The sequence below is a fragment of the Ceratotherium simum genome, chromosome 9 (assembly GCF_057802395.1).
Source record: "Ceratotherium simum simum isolate JZ-2026a chromosome 9, ASM5780239v1, whole genome shotgun sequence".
NCBI classification, from domain to species: domain Eukaryota; kingdom Metazoa; phylum Chordata; class Mammalia; order Perissodactyla; family Rhinocerotidae; genus Ceratotherium; species Ceratotherium simum.
The window spans coordinates 25,668,530-25,692,967 of record NC_141908.1 but is presented as its reverse complement, the minus strand read 5'-3'; positions in this window follow the sequence as shown (position 1 = coordinate 25,692,967).

Sequence of the window (24,438 nt, the reverse complement as noted above, 5' to 3'; positions counted from 1 at the left end):
TATTGTCAGCTGGTTGAAAAGCAGATAGTTCATAAATATAAATGAATTATTATTATGAGACAATTAAATATCTTATAACTCAATTTGATCTGTAGGTCTTTTTCATTTTTTGTCTTTTAAAAATAATGCTATCTCTTGCTATATTTAATTAACATAAAGCACAGAAAATATGTGGTTAACTCATTTTCAGTTTATCCCTTCTTCTAATTCTGGGAGTAAGTCATCAAAAATGTGGCAAAATATTAACTTGGATTTTATAATTATATGTATGTAGTTCTGATATATGCACACCATCTGGATTTATTTGCCATGCAATATGAAAAATTAAATAATTTTTACCAAACTAAAAGGTATTGAAGTATTTATGAAGGTTGACATCTTTCATCACTAACAAAATGAATGTCAAGGAAAATATCTGAAGGAGTCGCTATGGGAAAAATAAACATATGCATGGTTAATCGTGGGAGAAATAAGCAGGATTAACAACTATAGCCATGTAGAAGATCTTTTGTATTAATTATAGCCAGGTTTTGATGTGTCTCATTAAGTCTCAGTCACAAATTTTTATTCAGAGAAGCTAATTGAAATAGGCTTTGCATTGAGCATTGTCATAATGTTTAAAATCTGGACGATGGACTTGAATCAAAGATTGACAGCAAACAATGTCATGTTCTCTGGGTGCCATAGGGATGAATGTCAGCCTGGTCTTATTTAAAACCTCATTAATGATCTCGGAGAAGGAGTAAATAGCGCGCTAATGAAATTCTGAGATGAGCTCAGATTGGCAGGTAGTGAAAACACCACTAAATATAAGGTCACCATTTGAAATTACTTTAAATGGGTAGAATCCTGGCAAGAAAGTTAAAACACATTCAATTTTTTAAATGGGATATAGCTGAAGAAATTAATGGAAACTATAGATTGTCAGAGTGTGAGCTCAATCTTTAAAAGGCAGTTTGAAGATATGTAAGAGTAAATATTAAATTAGAACATTTTATTCTAATTTCACAACAGAATAATTCCATAGATATTGCAGCATTACATTCAAAAGTTTTACAAGTTAATAGTTCATCTTATATACACAGATATCCACATATCTATATGAAAATCTACATGCACTTTTCTATATTTAATACTCTAGATAGATCTACATTATAGCCCCTCAGAGACTCAGCTTTAAATCTTGTTATTGATGTTGGCTAACTCATTCCAAGAAATTTGTAGATGAAGTGGCAGGAAAGAAAGAAAAAGAGCCATAAAAAGCAGTTAAGAGGTGGAAAAGTAACAAGAATTAGAAAAGAACAGCATTGGTATGACACCTCTGGGAAAAAGAAAATGCGTGACTGGAATCATTCACACAGAGCAGAAGAAGGGAAAATAAACAGTAAAATGTGAAATCTAGAAAAAATATCATGAAAAAAGTGGTAAAATAATGGAAATAGCAGCATTAACAAATGAAATCAGTTTGAAAATAACTTTCACTATGGAGATTACCTTTCAGAGCAAACAAATTTCAGTCTCTAAGTTATGTTATAAGATCTTCAAACATAACTTGCCTTGTTTATTACGGTCCTAGAATCTATGTTGCTCTACTGATTTATACCTTGCTGTGACATAAAACTGGGATAATTCCAAAACATCACACATTAATTAATTTTTTTAAAAAGTCCATTTAGAGCATATCAGCTTATTTGTCAGTTCCTGAGCACTTTTTGCCTTAGGCAACTTTTAAAATTTATTTGGAGTCTAGAGTTTGGTAGAGTTTTAAAAAGACTGTAAACTAAAAATGTATTCTTTTAGGGCCGGGGAAGAGCTCTATTTTTGGTGTCACAGCAAATATATTTGAAAGAGTAGGAAATTATAAGTCTGGGGAGACAGCTTCCATTAGTTAAGTCACTCACCAAGTAACCTTAAACTCTTTTGTTTAATTGTATAATTGGAGGGCTGGAATTAGGTGATCCTACAAGTCTAGGATTCTATGGGTGGGAGAGAAGTCCTTTGTCCCTCTTCTCCTCTAAGATCTAGCAAATATAAACAATATTTCCAAAAAGAATACAGAAATGAGTGGCATAGTATAACTAACCAAAACAGGTTCTACTGCATGAATTTAATGGAAATGAAATTATTACTTATCAGCCATTTAAACACTGTAGCAAGACAGTATAATTAATGTATTAAAAGCAGTCTAGAATCCTGAGGATTAATGAGGTTAAGTGAGGGTATTTTATGACACTTAGAGATTTCCAATAAACTGAATCATAAATATGAAGAGAGAGTACAAGTAGACAGAAAGAAAAGAATGATAGTGTTCCTTTGGGGTCTATTGTTATTAAAGCTTAACTTTTAGATCTTGTATTTAAATTTTTCATATGGGATTTTGACAAACGCCACTTGGAGGCACTCTTATACTGTTGTACTGTAGAACTTATACTATCAGGACATCATATAATGTAACTTTCAGTTTTTATTTCCTTTTTTTAATTCTAATAATCACTTGGGGATGGGTAATTAACACTGGTTGTGGTATTTAAACTTTGATATTATTCATATTTATCACCTTGTAATTTTTACTGTATAAATGATCTCCTGTTCATCTAATAAAACAGATTTCATTAATTCCTGTAAGGAATGAAAGAAAAGTTTTAGGACAAAACCTAAGAATTAACTTGAGAATAAATTTTGGCTTCGAGCTAATGCCTATCTTTCTAGTTAGGAAATTTTACTATTTAAAAAAAATGTTTATTTAAATTTGCTTTTATCCAAAGCAGAACAATCAACAGAGACCTCAGAGACAATCTTGATGCAAACCAATCTCATCAGTCATTTTTAAAATTTTCATGGAAAATATAGAGAATTAACAAGATTATATTAAAATATCTAATGGACTACAACAGCATGTACAGTGGTATACATTAAAATTGATTTGCACAGGAAAACTAAAGTTCATAGCTACCAACTTCTGTTAAGAAATTTTTAAAGGAATGGAGTCATATTATTTGAGATTTTCTCATTTTTATTCATTTTTATAATGTTAATTTATTCTTAAATACATACATATAAAAATTCTTTCCACACATAGAAAGAATATGGATTGTTACTTCATACTTTGTTTCAGATATATTTGAAAGATGCTGAATATTACATGATTAAGTAGATGCATTTTACCTCATTTCTGTTTTAATTTTAACCTGGAATCTGCAAAATAATGCATTAAAAGTAATCATTTTTGGAGGTCAGCCCTGTGGCCGAGTGGTTAGAGTTCCCTGAACTCTACTTCGGTGACCCGGGTTCATGGGTTCGGATCTCTGGCGCAGACCCACTCCACGCGTCAGCCATTCTGTGGAGGCAGCCCACGTACAGAATAGAGGAAGACTGGCACAGATGTTAGCTCAGGGCTAATCTTCCTCAAGGAAAAAAAAAAAAAGAGAGAGAGGAAGATTGCCAACAGATATTAGCTCAGGGCGAATCTTGCTCATCAAAAAAAAGTAATCATTTTTTACTATTACTTTCTCATAAGATATTTTAATATTTTTATGATGAGTGATGTCATTGTAACATTCAAACTGCAAAAATAAAATTTCATTTTTATGAGCATTTTAGTCACTTGATAATAGATAATACTGATTAAAATAGTATATTTGACTATGCGTGAAATGAGTAAACAGTAACAATTAGAGTTCATGTATTGTTAGCAAGCTACATGTTTGAAAAGGTTAATGAGATTTTAATTCTTTAAATTCTTGTTATTCCTGTGAAAAGGACGTGTCATTTGGATGGCTTCAGGTGGGAAAAAGATTCTTCACTAACCTGACTTGTCGATTATAGTCCCACCCACACTTCTGAGCACCAGCTCAACATTCAGTCTTTTGATTTCATTCCTTTGGCATGGTTATTAATCTCTAGGGTCTTAATGGCTGACATTTATTTTTCTCAGCACTACAGAGTTTGTTTTGTCTTGTTCATAATGAAACACCTTCTTTAAGTAATCCAGAAATGCGATTAATATTTATATATATACATACTTTTTATTGACTGACGTTAATAGATCACAGATTACAAACTAACAATAAATGGCAAGATCTGTTTATTTAAATTCATACGTGAACTATATTCCACATAGTCACCAAAAATGTGCTTTTTTCCAGTAAGTTAATGGAAAATCACATTTAGAGCTGAGAAAGCCAAAAATACTGATCAATTGACTGAATTTTCCTTTTTTCAAGTCAATAGGGAAGCATTGTATAAAGAAAGCATAACAATGAGATGTCTGTGAATTTTGGTTGTTTATTTTTGTGTAACAAACCACTCCAAAACAGTGGCCTAAATCAATAGCAATCATTTATTTTACTCACAAACCTGGGCATTGATGGGACTCAGCCAGGCCAGTTCTTTTTCAGGGTAGGACAGGGACATACAGAAGGCTTTTTTCACTCAAGCATCTGATGCTGGACTCTGTGGGCATCACTCTCTCTCCTTACGTGGTGTCTATCTCCACAAGGCAGCTCAGGGTAGCTGGACTTCGTATATGACGTCTTAACGCACCCAGGCCAGTGTCCCAAGAGAAACAACAGAACATGAATGACCTTTTCTGAACTACCCTTGGAAGTCATACAGCATCACTTTCACCACATTCTTTTTGTCAAGGCGGTCACAAAGGCCCACTCGGTTTCAGGGGGAGAAGACACGGATTTCATCTCTTGATTGAGGATTGTCAAAAAACCACTACATTTCATAATGCAGTTCTTTTATCAAGTTTTCCAATCAAAAGCAGACTTCAATTTCACCCAGACTACAAATATCAACACAACATATGTGGGCATGTTTTAACTATAAATCCATTCAATTTATATTTTGTGTGCTTTGAGATTTCTAATTCAACCAAATATACATGTTCTTTCAAATGGACAGTGCTTTTTCTCCCAAATTTAAAATAAAATCTGTTTCTTATATACCAGTGAAGAAATATTTCCTAAATCTGTAATGTTCTATGACACTTTGATTTTTTGATTCTATAAATCTTAGGATGGATTCATTAGAAGTTATTTAGTCTAATGCTCTGTGTAAAGCTTGAACCCCCTGACAACAACCCCGATGGGTGAGAATTCGGCTTGTACTCAAATACACACAGGAATTATTGACTAGCCCAGGGAAGTCATTTCAAGTTATACCCAGAAACAATAGTCAGAAAATTTCTTCCTTAATTTAAACCACCTTCTGCCTGCTTCTCTACCCCAGGTTCAAAAATATTGAACCTGGACCTGATGATATAAGAGTATATGTACACATCCTGGCGCCTTCTTAGACCCTTGGAGTATGTAAGACAGTGAATTCCTAGTGAGATCACCTATATCAAATAAGTAATCCCTACAATGTAGATCAAGCTTATACCCAAAAGTCACTTCCCATTTAGCACAAAGATCCACTTAAACATTCTTGTCTCTGCCCCACCACTAACGCCCAAAATCAGTAGCAAGTTTTACTGACTGGAAAAACATGCTGCTTAGATGGAACAACAAATGTAAGAGACTGACATACAAACTTGACACCAATAATGTGGGTAGTGAATAGAAAGAGTGCTTGGCTTATTCTTGTAGCACAGAGGATGATCTAAGACTTGGAGAGCTAAAGAAAAGCCAAGACTCTGTTACATTAAAAGATTTTGGATGTGCTCTTTGTCCTAATATGCTTATGTTGAAAATTCTATTAGAACACTGAAATCTTGTTCATCTTGTAATGTTTGAAATGATGGAGAAGAGATAACTATTCTTTTATTTGCCTTCATGCTATCTCTATCTGCCCCTCTTTTTTTGACTGTAAATTGAAAGACAACAGTAAATATGCTTTCAATTGTATGCAATGCCTACAGTATCTGGCATTCAAAACTTCAATAAATATTTATGCAATAAATACATATTTACTGAATGAATAAAGTAATAAATATGTGAAGTCTCTTTGCTGTCAGAAATGTCTCTGACCTCCATTGAAGAAACAGAAAAGAAATTTCCACAAGAGAATATTTTCTGGAATAGAGATGGGGCTGGAAAATCACAGAAGAAAGCAGTATGCCCCTTTGCCTTTTAATCACAGAATATGCTCCCTTTTAGATTATTTTGTTGTAAATGAAGAGATAACCATTCTCACAAACTCCATGATTTCCAAAAGACATGTTCACCTAGCATGAGGATGGCAATGCCCTCTGACTTTTCCCAATAGAATAAAAGTGCAGAGGCCAGTTCTAGGGGAAATATTTAAGCAGTAATCCTCATGCAGTATAACCTTATTTAACAAAGCAGATAAACTGTTGGGCTTACTGCTGGTATGAGTGCATGAAATCTCTTCTCAATATGAAAGTAAATGGTATGTCAAGAAAAGAGGAAAAGAAGAGAAATAGGATCTGCAATTTTTCCTGATGATGTTTTTATTTACTGGAGTAATAAATATTCTCATTGTGGAAGAGTCATTGTGGGATTGAGGAAATACACAGCATTTGGAATCAAGTAGATGTGAGGTCAAATCTCAGCTTTAACACTGACTTTGGAAAGTTATCTCTCTGAGCTAATTAACTTGTTTGTCTATATGATTGTTGTGAATATCAAATAACATAATGTATGCATCATGCCTAGAACAGTTTCTCTCCCATTCTTCTGTTTCTCTTCTTTTTGCCATCAGTGGTTTATCCTGGAAAATTATCATATCTAGGGATTTAGAATAGTGATGTGGATGTTAATCGATAATGAATACCAGATATCTCTCAAAAGATATTGAAATTGGACTTGATGACATCAACATATACATAAATATGAATACACCCTGGTGTATCCTTTGACCTTTGGACTATATAAGACAGTGAATTCCTGATCAGATCACCTATATCAAATAAGTAATCCATACAATGTAGATCAAGCATATACCAAAAGCCATGTGGCTCGACCTTAAGGAGTTCTCTATCTAGTGGGGTGAGATAAACACAACATAAGGTTGTTTTCAAAATATGGGACAAAGAGAGCAATATACGAGCACAGTACTTGGATTCAGAAGACATAGAGCCAGCTGTGGGCTTAAGTTCAAGAGTGATGGTAGTCATTTAAACTCTGTGGGCTTCCTTGATTTTCTCACCCGGAGAGAGTAGGGATGAGTCATATAATCATAAGCTATACTGAGGGTCTAAAAGTGATGATTTTCTAAACCTATATACCAAATATGTACTTTTTAAAATAAGGCAAATTTTAGTTCTATAAATGCAGTGTAAATGAAAGAAGGAAAAAAGGGAGGTCTATGAAGACAAGTAGAGAATTAACATGTGTTTAATATCTGGTCTGTTAATATTTCTTGATTCTCCAAATCTAAAACTCAATTTATTTCCTAGTGTAGAAAATTATAAAATAAATGAATCAACTGGGTTCCACTTTACCAAGTAATAACTGGTTATATCTGAGTTATGTTCTCCTGTTGTCCATTTACACGTGTTTCTGGCATCTAGGAGAAGGTTGTTGTTGTTGTTACTATGAGGCATGAATATTTTCCGACTCCTGCTGTGGGAGTGCCAGTTGCATTTGCCAAACAGTCCATCCGCACCACCACATTCCTGGTCCCCTTGACCATGTGATGAGTTCTAGCCTATGGAATGTGGGCAGAAGTGATATGTGTCACTTCCAGCCAATGCTTGGAAAAGCCAGCACACAGCTCTCTAGCTCTCTCTTCCCCTGAGGTAACAGCAGACAAGGCCTCATGCGGATGTGGTAGAGCCATAAGATCAGTGCACTCTCAATTGTCGGGGCTCTGGTTGTCCTGAACATTTGCCCTAATCCATAGTAGATCATATAGAAAGGAGAAATAAACCTTTGTTTTGTCAAAATACAGAGACCTTGAGGTTGTTTGTTACCACAGCATAACCTACTCTGTACTAACTAGGTCTTCTCTGAGATATCAGCATGATGGCCTCCTTACTATATCATTTGACACTTAGTTTGCCCATGTAGCCATTCAGCAAATGTAACAAAGTGCACTTGGGGAACTAAAACAAGTTACAAAATTAGGAAGATATGTGTATATGAATAAGTTGCTGAAAGGACACTAGGGCTTTTGGAGGACCACTAGTCTTCAATGATCATATTATCACTTAATAATTATGCTGGAGGAAACTAATAAGGATTTGAGCAGAAAATCTGGGAAATTGTATAAAGCATATAACCTTATACTTTGAACCCAACAGATCCACTAGTACACCGAGGTAACCAGCAGCATTCTCAGAGGAGTCTCAGCCTATTCATTACCTTTACTTTCTTTCAAATTTATATAAAAAAGTCTAGTAACTTACTGGTAACTTTTTACTTAGTCCATAGGATGGGGTTGCAAGTTCAAGAGCTTCTTTTTTTGTTTCAGCAAAATTATGTTATAGGTTAAAATTGTGGAAGCAGCAGTTGTGAAAGTTTAATCTGAAAGGCTTCCTTTTTGCAAAAGGACTTTGAAATGAACTGTATTGAAACTGAATGGATAAATTACAGGAGGTTTCAAATTTTTGTAAGAAAAGATAAGTGAATTAATAACTACATTTCAAATTTGAAGTTTTTTACTAGAATTATTTGAATGCAAAGGTGTTTGGCTACTGATGGGAGAGGATCTTTAGATAACACCAGTGATATTCTAAATATGATGTTTGCACACTATTAAACCCAATGAACTATGAATATATGAGTTGAAAATGTCATTTCTCCAGTCATTTCAATTGACTTAAATCAGGTTTTGAGGCAGTGTGTGTCTTACTTCATAACATTTTGAATACTTAAATCCAAAAGACTTTGATTACTTTGGTTATTTGTTTGAAATATTTGGATGGCTAGTTTTAAGCTTGACCTGTATCATATAATAATTATCACTGGCCAGAAATTTAAACCAACGAGAAACTTTTTTTCCTGCAGCTCTCTAAATCTTAACCGATGATCTTCTCAACTAGAAAGACTCTTTTGCAGATATAGTCTTGCTTGCTCGTGAGTCACTAGATGGATTTATGCTTGTGGTTTACACATTAACTGGTGCCTGATGCTAATTCAACCAGCCAACTGGTAGACCGCTTAAACACCTTCTTGTTAAAAGGACTCAACAAAGGTAGAATTATGCACTAGAGCATTAACCAAAAGACCATCTGTTCTAACAAGAAATTTTCCAGTTTCCTAGTTGTTCTATGAAAGTTTAGTGAGACTTCTAGATTACAAATATCACCATTTGCATAATATTGACACAGATTATAGATTAGTTGAAAGTATTTATAAGATAAAGAATGTAAATGTTCATCGACAGAGGAATGAATAAAGAAAATGTGAGAGAGAGATATATATGTATACACACATATATAATGGAATATTATTCAGCCTTAAAAAAGAAGTAAATCCCTTCATTTGTAACTACATGGATGAACCTGGAAGACATTAAGTGAAATAAGCCAGATGTAGAAAGATAAATACTGCCTGACCTCACTTATACGTGGAATCTAAACTAGTAAAACTCATAGAAACAGAAAGTAGAATGGAGGTTCCCAGGGGCTGGGAGGAGGGCAAAATGGGGAGATGTTGGTCAGGGGTACAAAGTTTCAATTACACAGCAATGTGACCTTAACTGACAATATTGTATTGTGCACTTGAAATGTACTAAGGGGGTCTATCTTGAGGGTTCTCACCACACACAAAAATATATAAATAGGAAAATGGTAACTGGGTGAAGTGATGGATATGTTGATTGGCTTGGTTGGGGTGAATATTTCACAATGTATATGTACAATACCATATGGTCATCAGGTTGTACACCTTAAATATGCATAGTTTTTGATTACCAATGATGCCTCAATAAATCTGGGGAAAAAAAAGAATGTATAATAACATGCATATATAAAGGTAATTTAGGTCTCCTAAAATGATATACAAATTTAAATTCTAATTAATTCAACATTATTCATTCCTCCTACATTTTAAAATATAGTGCCTAACTGTATAGTTACCAAAGTTTGAGGGAGATACCTGATTTGAGATTTAATACCTAAGAAAAGTACATGTTCTTTCAGAATGTACCCTGTGGCAACCTCACCAATGGTTATCTGGGAGAATGTTTGGTCTCTCTGAGAGCAAGAATTCAACACTTCTTTTAAAAAATCCAAGATTCTGGAGCTAAAGTGAAAGCAGATAATAAATATATATGGGTCCTGAATGTAAGATATATCAATTACAACATCAACAACAACAAACAAACACATAGATACAGAGATTAGATTGGTGGTTAACAGAGGGGAAAGGGGGAGTAGGGACGGCAAAAAGAATAAAAGGGCATACGTGTGTGGTGACGGATGACGATTTGTCTTTGGATGGTGAACATGATGTAGTCTACTCAGAAATGGAAATATAATGATGTACATCTGAAATTTATATCGTTATAAACCAATGTTAACTCAATTAAAAAAATAAAAATAAAAAAAGAATTGTTTCAGCTGCAGGTAGAGCCATACCCAACTCAAAATTGCTTAGATGATAATGACACATGATTTCATGTAACAAGAGTTCCAAGTGGGCCGGCCCCATGGCTTAGCGGTTGAGTGCATGCGCTCTGCTGCTGGCGGCCCGGGTTCGGATCCCGGGCGTGCACCGACACACCGTTTGTCCCGCCATGCTGAGGCTATGTCCCACATACAGCAACTAGAAGGATGTGTGGCTATGACATACAACTATCTACTGGGGCTTTGGGGGGAAAAATAAATAAATAAAATTAAAAAAAAAAAAAAAAAAAGAGTTCCAAGTGATGAGTTTCCAGAATTCGTTAAATCAGTGGCTCAATGAAATCATCAAACATTTAATTCCTTTAATCTTTCTGTGCAGGCATCCCCAACCTGTCAGCTAATTTCCACAGACTTGACTTGTTTTGCTGTTGCAATAACTGAATAGCTCTCAGCATCCCACCCTCACACAATCATTTAAATGCCAAAAGGGGCAAAGAGGATGTGGATCTCTCTAAGAGCGATGAAATCTTTTCCAGACGCCCCTGATTTCCTTGTCTAGAATTGCATAATAAAATTCTTCCTAAATCAATCAGGGTTGAGAGGAGTAGAATTGTTACGATATTCAGTAATCACGATTCACTCTCCAGCAAGGTTTGAGGAGAAGCCCATCTTTCTAAAGCAAGAGGCCACCTGATGTCTGAGTAAATCTCTGGTTAGATTAACAAAGAAAAATCGAGGAAGGATGGCTATTGGGTAAGTGACCAATAGTGCCTACCACAGAGCATGATACCATTATTTCAAAGGAGCCATAAATAAATACTAAGAAGAATGTGATGAGAGGCAGAATGAGATATTTTGGTACTATTTCCCATTTACAGAAATATCATCATTACTTTCTTAATTACTAATCCTTCTGATGATTAGTACTGTTGTATAATTAATAATGTAATGGATAGTAAGACTGGGCATTGGAAAGAAAACATCATTTTAATCGTGAAAGACTGGAAAATATATATGGAGAAGCAAAATAATGCTTTTTAGCATTTTTCAACAGCATGGTATATAAGTGAGTACCCTTGACTCAGGTCAAGAGATTAAGAAAGCTTGAGACAATAAATACTTTCTGTTACAATATAAAATAAAGTTCATTTTTAGGCTATACCAAAATGCTTTTCTTAAAATCTATCAGAGTGTATTAAATTTCCTAGTTCAGAATTAACTCTAACACTAAGAAGAATTTCAACACTAGCATATATCCCTAAATTGTTATTAAGAAAACTTAATTGCGTTAATTCGTAGGGTAACATTTAGGTATGGAAGTTTTAGCATACAGAATCACGAAAAGCCTTTAAAAGAAAGAGGTTGATACTTTAGCTAATAATTTTTGTTTCTAATTATAACAGTAATACTTTGGGATTTAAAAATGAGCAGAGAATTCAATAACAGGAAGGTGCTCCATGATATTACTTAGATACTGACTCATCCAATATTAATGTGGTAGAAATTCAGTTTAACTCACAATCAGAACTGCAGCACTGTTATCTCCTGAAGTCACCCAGAGGGCATCCTTCAGGCCGCTAGACATAGCTCTGGGGACATAATTGAGGTTCTTTTGTTTGAACAACAGGTGACTGAAGTTGGCTCATTTGGAAACCCCTTACAGCCAACATCTGTAATAAATTTTTCATCACATTTTATTTTCTATCTCCTCAACTTTAATACCTTTGTTCTTAATACCAGCAGACGGAAGGTAAGGCTTTCGATTTATTCAAAGTTTGCTGCATACCACATATTTGGTTTGGATGAGTCATTGACTAGGTGGCTATTGTTCTAAGACAGACAATGCGTAGGTAGTAGTGAAGTTGTCTTAATGTCTGGAGAATCTTCTTTTTATCTCCTGGAGTGCTAAGTGAATTTTCTCCTCTGATCTTCAAATAGGTCCTGAAATTCCACCTTTTTCTAGAAGCCTTAATAATAGGAGGAAAATGAAAAATACAGTTGTGACCTTACCTAGTTAAACATTAAACCCTAATTAGCTGTTGTTGTTCACTGTCTCAAAAAATTAAACAGAACCTTTTTTTAGATTGTATATTCTTCTGTTCTTATATTTTCTTCCCAATATCATCTCTTTATGGAATAATAATTAACATGATTGTACATGCCATATTTTTTTTGACAGTTCAGGTATCAAATTCTGTGCCGCTGTTACCATAAATATGCACTTAGTGGTCAGATTAACACATCATAAATATTTATCAGGTCATTGCCTCATATAAGGGTAGACTATGTCCTCACTGCTCATGCAGAGGACTCTCCTTACACAAATAAAATTTAGGTAAAATTATAGCCCTCCAATGTCCATATATGAAGCTAGTGTTTCATGCTTGTTGACATGGTCAAATAGAAAAATGAAGGGTGCAGGAGTGCTGATTTTCCCCACAGAATGTGAACGCCAGGGCAATAGAACCAATGTAAGGACTATTTCTGAATTCTGCAGACATATTACCTTCATTTGGATTCAGGCATATCTGGGCATTCTTGGAGTCTCAGTAGAACATTCCTAAGAGAATTCCCTTTGCATGACATCTGAAGAGATCCTTAGGAAGAAACTCTACTTGGGAGCAGAATTGTCTGGAGCATGTCTTGGCAAAATAGTGTAACAGGCCAACCTGACACTGACAGAGAGAGATAATTTATCCCAAAAGAAGTAGCTCGGCAGGAGAGCGGACTGTGTTAACCAGAGTCGTCATTGTGTAGAAGGAGAGTCATGATTCTGATAATACCATAATGAGTACTTCCAGGCCAGTCTCATAGATTCCAGGGAGATAAAGGACTATAAAAGAAAAACTGTGCAGAAAAACTGTGTAAAACACTGGAGCACAAGCTGCTCTGCTTCAGGAGCTCTCTGGCAGAACGCTGTATGACGGGGAGTGGCCTTTTGCTTCACTTTGTCTGAAATCACTGTGTGGCTTGGGCACCATGACCGGCTAGGTCATTGATGGTGGGGTCTATATTAATCAGGGTTCTTCAGAGAAAGGTTAGATAGATAGACAGAGAGAGAGAGAGATAAACAGATTATTATAAGGAACTGGCTCACATTATTACTGAGGCAGGGAAGTCCAAAATCTGCAATGTGGGCAGGCAGGCTGGAGACCAAGGAGAGCTAATAGTGCAGATAAAATCCAAAGGCAATCTACGAGAGAATTTTCTCTTGCTTGGGGAGGCCAAACTCTTTGTTCCACTTGGGCCTTCAAATAGATAAGGCCCATCCACATAATGGAGAGCATTCTGCTTTAGCCCAAATTCACCAATTTAAATGTTAATCTCATCCAAAAACACCCTCCAAGTTGAGACATATAATCAACTGCCACAACTGGCAACAAATAATGGGAAAAGACATGATTAATGAGCATATCTGACACCCTTGGAAATCCCCGAAACTAGTGGTGAATGGAAGGAGAACCCTGTAGGTTGTTAGATTATTACAAGAGCAGTGGAGAGATGTCAGTGGAATTTAAATCATTACAGTTATTTAATTTTATACTATCATGTAGAACATGCTATTAGGCCAATACAAACTCCATTTACATGTTGTTTTTTCACTTGCATAGTGGGCATCTTGGGCTATAAACTGTTAAAAGGTTAGACAGTATCTGATTTAAAATGTTTAGCAAAATATCACGTTTTAAATGATATTTAATGATTATTTTTGTGGAGAGGGTGACATTATATTTTAGTATTTAAGAGCATGATGGGATTAGTTCACTTGGGTTCAAATCCTGGCTCTAATTGCTAATTCTGTGGCTTTCTGTAAATTTATTTGATTTTTCTATGCTTCAATTTCCTTATGTGAAAATAGAAGTACCTAAATAACCTTCTTCACACTGTTAAGAAAAATAAATGAAACAATTAATATTGGACATTTGGCACAATTTTTAGTACACAGTGAATACATTTTAATTATTGTTCCTATTATAATTTTAATAGTGTGATCAAGCTTTCCAAGTGTTCAACTAATTATAAATCCATCTATTTGTATGCATATATTATGCAGCCAAAGGTTTACCAAAAATTAACATTTAACAGTAGTAAAAGAGCTGGTTAACATCAGCATAAATGTGGAGCAATGACAGGAGAAGAAAATGATTAATGATGTTTGTACTTCATATTTAATTAGTCTATCATCAGAACAAATAAAATTTTCTGTGTGAATCTGTTTTGCAGTCTATACAGTATGGATTACATTCAGTGGACAGCTGCATACGAGGAAAGTGTCTTTCTTCTTTTTTTTTTTTATTAGATTTTATTTTTTAGAGTAGTTTTACATTCACAGAAAAATTGTGCAGAAAGTACAGAGATTTTCCATGTACCTGCTGCTCCCAGACATGCATAGCCTTCTGCATTATCAACATCCCCCACCAAAGTGGTACATTGGTTACAATTGATGAACCTACATTGTCATGTCATTATCACTCAGAGCCCATAGTTTACATTGAGGTTCACTCTGGTGTTGTATATTCTATGGGTTTGAAAAAATTTATAATGACATTTCCACCATTACAGTATCATAAAGAGTAGTTTATTGCCCTAAAAATCCTCTGTGCTCTGTCTATTCATTTCTTCCTCTCCTTTAACCTCTGGCAGCCACTGATCATTTTACTGTCTCCATAGTTTTGCCTTTTCCTGAATGTCATATAGTTGGAATCATATAGTATATAGCCTTTTCAGATTGGCTTCTTTCACTTAGTAATATGCATTTAAGTTTGCTCCATGTCTTTTCATTACTTGATAGCTTCATAGCTTTCAGTACTGAAGAATATACCATTGTCTGGAGGTACTACAGTGTATTTATCCATTCACTGAAGGACATCTTGGTTGCTTCCAAGTTTGGGTAATTATGAATTAAGCTGCTATAAACACTTGTGTGCAGATTTTTGTGTGGACAGTAATTTCCAACTCCTTTAGGTAAATACCAAGGCACATGATTGCTGCATTGTATGGTAAGAGTATGTTTAGTTTTGCAAGAAACTGTCAAACTCTCTTCCAAAGTGGCTGTACCATTTTGCATTCCCACCAGCAATGAATAAGAGTTCTTGTTGTTCCATGTTGTCATCAGCATTTGACATTGCTCATGTTCTGGACTTTGGCCATTCTAACAGGAGTGTAGTGGTATCTCATTGTCGTGTTAATTTGCTTTTCCCTGATGACATATGACGTGGAGCATCTTTTCATATGTTTGTTTTCCGTTTGCATATCATCTATGGAGAGGTGTCTGTGAAGGATTTGGCCCATTATTTAACCAGGTTGTTTGTTTTCTTATTGTTGAGTTTTAAGAATTCTTTAGATATTTTGGGTAATAATCTTTTATCAGACATATCTTTTGCAAATATTTTCTCCTGGTCTGTGGCTTGTCTTTTCATTCTCTTAACAGTATCCTTCTCAAAGCAGAAGTTTTTAATTTTACTGAAGTCCAGCTCATCAATTATTTCTTTCATGAATTGTGCCTTGGGTGTTGTATCTAAAAAGTTTGTCACCAAACCCAAGGTCATCTAGACTTTCTGGCATGTTATCCTCTAGAAGTTGTATAGTTTTGCATTTTACATTGAGGTCTGTGATCCATTTTGAGTTAATTTTTGTGAAGGATGTAATGTCTGTATCTAGATTCATTTTTTTGCATGTAGATGTCCAGTTGCTCCAGCACAATTACCTTTCTTCTTTATGTTTGAATAAGTTTTTCTTAATCCAAAAATGATTTGTTTATTCATTCATTTATTCATCAGGGACCAATTTTTGAATGACTCATACATGCAAGACACTGAGCTAGACACTGAACTTTCAAAATGAAAAATAAGACATACTCCTTGTCCACAAGAAGCTCCATTATCATAATGGATACAGAGAAGTAAATCAATAATTAAAATAAAATTACACAGATGTATATTCCTGTAAAATGATTACTCTTGTATATTGGTAAATATAAATTACAATGCATGTATGTATTATAACCTGACGTTGTGTATAGCTTAAGTACAGAAGGATTTAGTGGGAATAATCATCAACAAGATTACAACATATATTGTCTCTTTCAAAAAAAAATCTGTTAACTTACTCATTCAACAAATACTTATTAGACTACTACTATGTGGAAATCACTGGGGAAGTTGGTTTGGAGTGTAGAGTAAAATCAAATGTAAATCCTGACTTCAGGGAGCTTGGAAATATGGCAGAGACAGAAACATAATTGGTCATAATTCAAGTGAGTACATCAAAGTACATGATTCAAAATACATTGAAAGAGCTATGGGAGTACAGAAAAGGGAAAAATGATGGTTAAAAGGCAAAGTGGGTAAAATTGCTGGTGCCTTAACAGGAATCAAGGCATATACTAGTAGTCATTGTATTTTTAACTGCTACAGTTTGCAGGTATACAATGACAATTCTACTTATAAATGTCCTTGGTAAAGTTGTAAAAAATATTAATTTTATTAAATCTCAACTTTTGAGTACACGTTTTTAATATCCTGTGCAACAAAATGGAAGATGTGTATAAAGTACTTCTGCAGCGTACTAAAGTATGACGGTTGCCTAAAGGAAAAGCCCTTGTGTGATTAAGTTGTGAAATGTAGAAATCAGTGAACAATATTTTCCAAATGACCAATATTCTGTTATAAAATCATGTGATGGTAACATGCATTCAGAATGCAAGATTGATCAATGAGTATTAGTATAATAGAGTGTGAAAGGTTTATTGATTTCAGATTTCACAGTGAAACTAATCTTTAAGAAACTACCTCTTCTCAACTTTTGGTGTTGTATCAAAGAAGACTACCCACAATCATATGAAAAGGTTATTAAAATATTTCTCCATTTTCCTACTGCATATCTTTATGAGGGTAAATTTGATTTTTTTTTAATATACTGCAACCAAGGCAGCATATTACAACAGATTGAATGCAGAAACAGATATAAGAATTCAATTGTCTTGCTTAAAGCAGACATCCAAGAAATTTGCAAAATGTAAAATAATATCACTGCTCACTACTGTCATGTGTCGCTTAACTATAGGAGTATGTTCTGAGAAATGTGTCATTAGGCAATTTCGCCATTGTACGAACATCATAGAGTGTACTTACACAAACCTTGATGGTATAGCCTACTACACCCTAGGCTATATGGTACTAATCTTATGGGACCGCTGTGTATATGTGGTTCATTGTTGACCGAGATGTCATTACACGGTGCATGACTGTATTTTTAAAATATAGTATTGTTCATAAAAACATATATATATGTTACTATTTAATGAATTTATTACCAGTTTAAATAAATGAATAAAAATATTTTTCAGATTTCTATAGTTATAATTTATAATATATTTAACTCACATAAACAAAAGTTTCTTTGGGTCCTTGTGCCAATTATCAATTTATTGCTTCTCAGCTCTGAATTCATTCTTTTTGCCTGCTCTGCAATAATGGAGCTGTGCTTTGTAAGTATTTCTCCTTAGCCAGTCAGCAGGAAGTTAATCTCAGTCTGTAAGGGCACCAGAGTGGCACTAGAGGTGAAGGAGGTTTTCCTTCCTGCTTCTGGTATGATTTCATTGCCAGGATCCTGGAGAATGTGCACTCTGTAGCTTTCAATGTAGGCAGCTGTGGTAGAGCCAGCACCCCCAGACACTGTGGAATCTGCAGCCCAGCCAAGATCATTGTTCCCTGCATCCTCTCTTCAGCCCCATGTGCACATGCACGTGCCAGAGGTCCCATAAGGCTGCCATCCAGTGAGCAGACCAGGCAAGTTTTATTCCACACAGCCCAGGTCATGCACAGAGTATACTAAGCTCATTCACAGGGAGGAGAGGCTTGTCCAGCTCCTGGTTTTGGTAGTTCCTGCAGTGGTGCTCTGACTCTCTCTGGGAGCCTGGCCACTGGCTTCAGCTCACCTGCACCTTAGAGGGTTCTCCCACTGGCCCAGTGACTCTGGACTACCTCTGCCCAGACAACTCAGCAAAGTTTCCTACCATCCAGTGGGTTGCACCAGAACTTCTTCAACAAAGTGAGCCCCAGCCTTGGGGACAGAGTTCCTCTTTCAAGTTTGTCCTTCTTTGGGAACTTTCCCTCCATTCCAGAGATCTCTTCAGAGTTATCTTTCCATCTTTATAGTTACTCTACTATAATAGCTTGATAATAATTATTTACATTAAACTTCCCCTGTTTAAATTACTATGTGGTTTCTGACTCCTGGTTAGACCCCAGAGTCCTCAATAATTTCTAAAATGGTAAAAAGATCTTGAGACCAAAAAGTTTGAGAATGATATATATAGGGTGTAGTAAAAGTAAAGGAAGGTGTTGACCACTGCCTAGAGGGACTGGGAAACAGTATCATTGAAGCACTTGTCCCTCTAGCACTAAGTTATCCACTCGAGTAAAGGCTTGAAGATTGAAATGTCTTCTAAAATAGGAGAGAGAAATCCTCTTGTGGTTATAAGAATTTAGAACTCTCTCTTTTTAGTCTTAAAGTTTTAGTTAATAAAACTGGCATTGATTCTGGGACATTTAAAAAATACATACTGATCTTTTTCCAAAACCCATTTCTCCTTCAGTCTTTTGCATTTCAGTTAATAGTCCAGAATCTGGCCACTTCTCACCACCTTTATCGCTGTTACTCCTGAACCAAGTCACCATCATTTCTGGCCTATATAACGACAATGACATCCTAACTGAATTCCAGGCTTCTTTCCTTCCCGGCTAATATCTACATAGCAAACAGATATCTATATAGTAGCCAGGGTGATACCGCTAAAATACAAGTAAAATAATGTTATTCTTCTACTCAAACTTTCCAGTCAGAGTAAAAACAAAAATCTTTACAATGCCTAAGAGTTTTTACACAATCTTTCCTTCATTACCTCTCTGCCCTCACCATCCGGTAATTTTCCTGCCACTGCTGTTCTAGCCATATTTGCCTCCTTGAAAACAAGTGGTACACTATAACTATATAAACACCTTGATGGCTGGATAGTTTTTTCATTTTGTTTATTTCTATAAACTCAGCATTCAGAACAATACCTGAAAACATTAGTTACTCTGTAACTCTTTTTTGAATGAAGGAATAAACCACAGTCTGAACTGAAAAGCTAGCGAAACCTAGGCTGAAGCTAAAACTATAGTTTTCCCTGAATGAATCTTAATCCCCAGATTTATCTCTGGTTATGCATATTTTCTTATATTCTACATCCTAGGAGATATTGTCGTTTCATTCCAGTTTAAAACTATATTCCCAAGATAGTGTCAGAATTAAACCATAAATTAGAATCGAAGCATTTAATTAAATCATTCAAAAAGCGTTAATTGAGCACCTAGCACATTTAATATACTCTCTAAGGTGCTGCGTAATCCAAGATGATGAAAATATGATACCTGTCAATTATGTGGAAGGCAACATAAAGTATACAATGGACAATTCCACTATCAAAATGCCAGATAGAGCACACACTGAAATCACTGCTTGCCACCTCAAATCTACAAAAGTATAGGAAAAGAATTGTAAAAACTGATCAGTGAGTGTATAGTCATGACCAAAATAAAGGGAAATTCTCAGAGGCACTGGTTTTGTGCAGTATACTTGAAAAAAAAAGGCATCCAACTGAAATTTAGCACAACAGCAATAAGCTAAGGAACCAAATAGAATGTCACAGCCCACAAAGGAGATCAAACAGCTTAGAATGCAAATGGAAGAATTCTGTCATAAAACTAAAGCACACACTAATGATCAGCAAACATCTGAGGAAGATCAACACCGTGAATAAGAAAAAGAAAAAAAATCAAATGTACAAAAACGCCCAAGGATATAGAATTAATTTATCAATCCAGAAATGGATTTTAAGTAACACAAATGAAATGGGAATTGTGTCTCATTCTCCTTTAGCTAACAGGGTATGTGGTTAGAAAACATACAAGCCCTAGGAAGCGGAGAAATTCAAAGAGAAAGAGATCTGTGAGATAGTGGGTCAGGACAATCTTTTGGGAAAAGTTGTGTTTAACCATTTGTTGTAGCAAATTTAAACTTTGAATTGATAGAGAAGAAAGACAAATTCCATTCCTTCTGAAATGGAAAAGTGATAATAACTCAGACATTATGACAGCATAGTGGGAGGACTGAAATTTCTGGAATAGAGGATTGGTGTTAAGGAGAAGAGGAAGATAAGAATAAAAATTCAAGGCAGAGACAAGGGAAGTTTGAGCAATTTGGATTTGAGTTAACAGATAATGGGAAGTGTTATAGGTTCATTAGTAGAGCAGAAACATATGTCACTGGACAGTAGAGAACCAGTTTTAAAGACAATCGCTCTTTTTGTACTGAAAAGAGTAGTTGTAAGTCATAGAAGGAGGAATCCTAAATACAGCAAGGGTTACTGAATACTTTTATAAGTCTAAAGATTTCTGGAAAAAAATTCCCAGGCTATTAGAATCTTCGTTAGCTTCACACTGTTTCTCTCATTAATTTTACACATTTTCAAAATGGTACTGAGTTGATATCATCTGTGAAAGTTTTAATAAATGGTTCTAAATTTGTTGGTACTTTTCGTATTGAGCAGTAGGGTGTGTGCATAGGGTCTGTGCACTCTCCCTTTTGAAACTGGGTAGTTTTGGGATCTTCTTTGAACATGAGGGTAGAGCAAAAGTGAATGCAAGCACGTAGTACAGTGGTTGTTGTATGCCCTCAGTTTGAGAATGGTTCCTAAGCAGCAACACTAATTGGAATGGAATTGGGTACATTGAGGTGGAGTGAAAGCATAAAACAAAAATGAAATAAAAAAAAGACAAAACACAATAATCTAACGCCTGTGAAGGAGAGAGGGAAGGAAGGAGGATTAGATAGGCAATATCTTAGACTACAGTACAGTTCTAAGAAATTTTAGCCAGCCATAGTTGATGGGAATCAAGATCATGGTACATAAATGGTGGTAGCTTCAGAGTACAGCAGCTGGGGTCATCTGCCAATTAGAATGCCTGCAGCAGGAAATCTGGGTCATGGGTTTTCTTAGCCACCATAGTTTACTACTTACACCACACAGATGTACTTCTCTACACCTGTTCAAAGAGCAGCTCCTCCATGGTTCCTATGGACCTCTTCTCCTAAGGGTAAACTTAGAAGGGGGAGGTTAGTGGAATAAATTATAGCCACTATCACTGTATCTTATCTTAGAGTCATAAACAGTACCCATGCATTCTCTCCTCCACTATCCATCCTAAAAAATGGATAAAAACCATTCCCCTCACTATCAGTTTTTTCTTGGCTAGTTTTTGTTGCCTACTATGGTAATCAAATCTTCATTCTTGAGAGGCTGAACCCTTGGCAATCACATCCTATTAAATTCAGTGTGCCATATGTGCCCATTCACAGCTACAATGGAGCAAGGGAATGCCAGGAGCTGTCCAAGTCTATCACCTGCATTCCACACGTATCTCTCCATGTCCTCATTGAGTAAAAACAGCCCTGCCTTCTTTCGCTGATTAGGGTCCCTAAATATAAGAAGTCCTAAGTGTTTTCAAATGCCCTATGGAACACCCCATCTTTTCAGAGCATTTTCTCCACGTTGACACTTCCAATGTGTTTTTAGAAGGCTATTTCAATGCATTCTGCCAATCCATCTACTTCTGGAGAGTGTGACGTGATAAAACCAGTGGATCCCATGGTCATAAGCCCACTCCAGTTCCTCCATTGCTATGAAGTGGTCCCCAGGCCAGATGTTATCCTGTATGATTCTTTGTCTTGAATCAGGCATCCCATAAGCGTTTATATAATGTTGTTGGCTCAGGCTTTTCTGGAAGGAAAGACAAATTCATATTCTTAGCAAATTTATATACCTATGAGGAGGAACTATTAGCCCTTTCAGAATGAAAGTGGCCCAGTGCAGTTGACTTGCTCTCAAGCGTCTGGTCCATCTCCTTGAGGAATAGTGCCATATTGGCAACTAGGCATTGAGGTCTATTGCTGATAAGTCAGACATTCAAAGGAAGCAGTAGCTAGATTGCCTTGGTAAGTGTGAGTTTATGCTTTTGAGCCCATGTATAGCTTTCATCTTTGCCGCCATGGCCACTCCAATCATGAGCCCATCATGGTGGTCATAGGGTGTCTAGTAAAGAAGTTTGGATATTGTCAACAGGATAAGTAATTTTGTGTCCTTGGTTTTTCACTGCCATTTCCATGGTATATGCTTTCTGGTGGTCATTAAAGGGTGGTACAAAAATATCCAAACCCTATGCCTACTTCTCTATACCCATCTACACGCTTCCACCTCAACCTCCTTATCTCTTATCTTCGAGTCATTTTCTTTTGAAGACTCACCAGATAGGAAGCCAGGCCATTGACTACTTCCCAGGAATCTGAACATATTCTTGGCCTAGATCATCACTTCTCCTTCCTCAAAAGTAGATATACAGGTGTACCATTCAAAGCTCTACCCATTAAGAAGATTTTGTCCCTCCATTGTCTGTCATGGACAACCATGAATGTGGTTGTAACACAGTTGCTATCCATTTTTGGTTTGCATCCATGTACAGAGCTGAGCTATCCATAAACCAAGATGGAAAGTTTTCCTTCTTCAACTAGTCTTACAAGATTCCTAATATGGCCATAGCGAAAGCTGGAGCAGGGGTGCTATGGCAGATATGGTGGATGACATGAGGATGTGGACTTCCTGCTCAGGCAGATAACCCATGGCCTGTGGTTCTGTTCTGTTCCAAGCCGAAATATTCTATTTCCATTTTACAACGGACTGATGCTGAGTCTGTCCACCTCTATGAATTGGTGCATCTGACAGAACTCAATTCGTGATAGAAAGTTCCAGATATGTGGTCATTTTGTACTCCAAAGTCAAGCATTTCATCTCTATCATGATAGGAGTTGTTTCTCAAATGGTGTATAATTCTCTGATAGAAATGGTATGCCCTTTTCCCAAAATTTCTGGTGTCTACATTTTGATTCTCCCACTGAGGCTTACCATGAGCTCTATCCTGCATCTTTTCATACCACTGACACCTCCAACACCATGGGGTCTGCTAGATTTTATGACCCAACTAGGGTGACCAACCACCTTGGTTTGTCTAGGGCTTTCCCATTTTGAGCATTAACAGTCTTATGTCTCAGGAAATCCCTTGGTCCCAGGCAAATGGAGATAGTTGATCACACTAAAAGTGGCAGGGATGCTTGCAGGCCCCATTAAAAGCTGAAAGTCTTCAATGTTATTCTGTAGATGGGATGGAGCAGTAGCCCTACGTATGAGATATATTGCCTACAGAACCCAAAGGGGCTTGTTACTATATTCTGTGCTGCTTTGTGGTAGGGGATACAAGATTCAGCAACGTCTCTTTTATTTTGGAGGGGATATTCTGGTATGACTCTGACGTGTGGACCCTTAAAAACTTCACTGAAGTGGCAGATCTCTGAACTTTTGTAGCATTTATGTCTCACCTCTGAGATTCATGTATCTTTATTGAGGTCTCCAGGATACTAGCCACCTTTTGCTCATTTTGTCCATTAGCATGATCTAATCAATGTAATGATCTGTGTAATGCTCTTTGTGATGTCCAGGTGGTACTGATCACTTCAGACTATATTATGGCAGAGAGTAAGAACATTAACATAGCCCTGAGGCAAAACTATATATCAATATTGTTGTCTAACTCACATGAATGCAAACTGTTTAATATCCTTTTCTAATCTGAATAAAAAATAATGCATTTGTTAAATCAGTGGTCACATACAGTGTACCTGAAGTCTTACTCATTTTTCTTGCAATGATACCACATCTAACACAGCAGCTGTAATCTGGGATACTACTTGGTTAAGCCTTCAGCAGTCTACAGTCATTATTCAGGATCCATCATGTTTTTGCAGGGGTCAGACTGGTGAATTAAATGGAGGCATGAGAAGACCATCACCACTATATCCTTTAC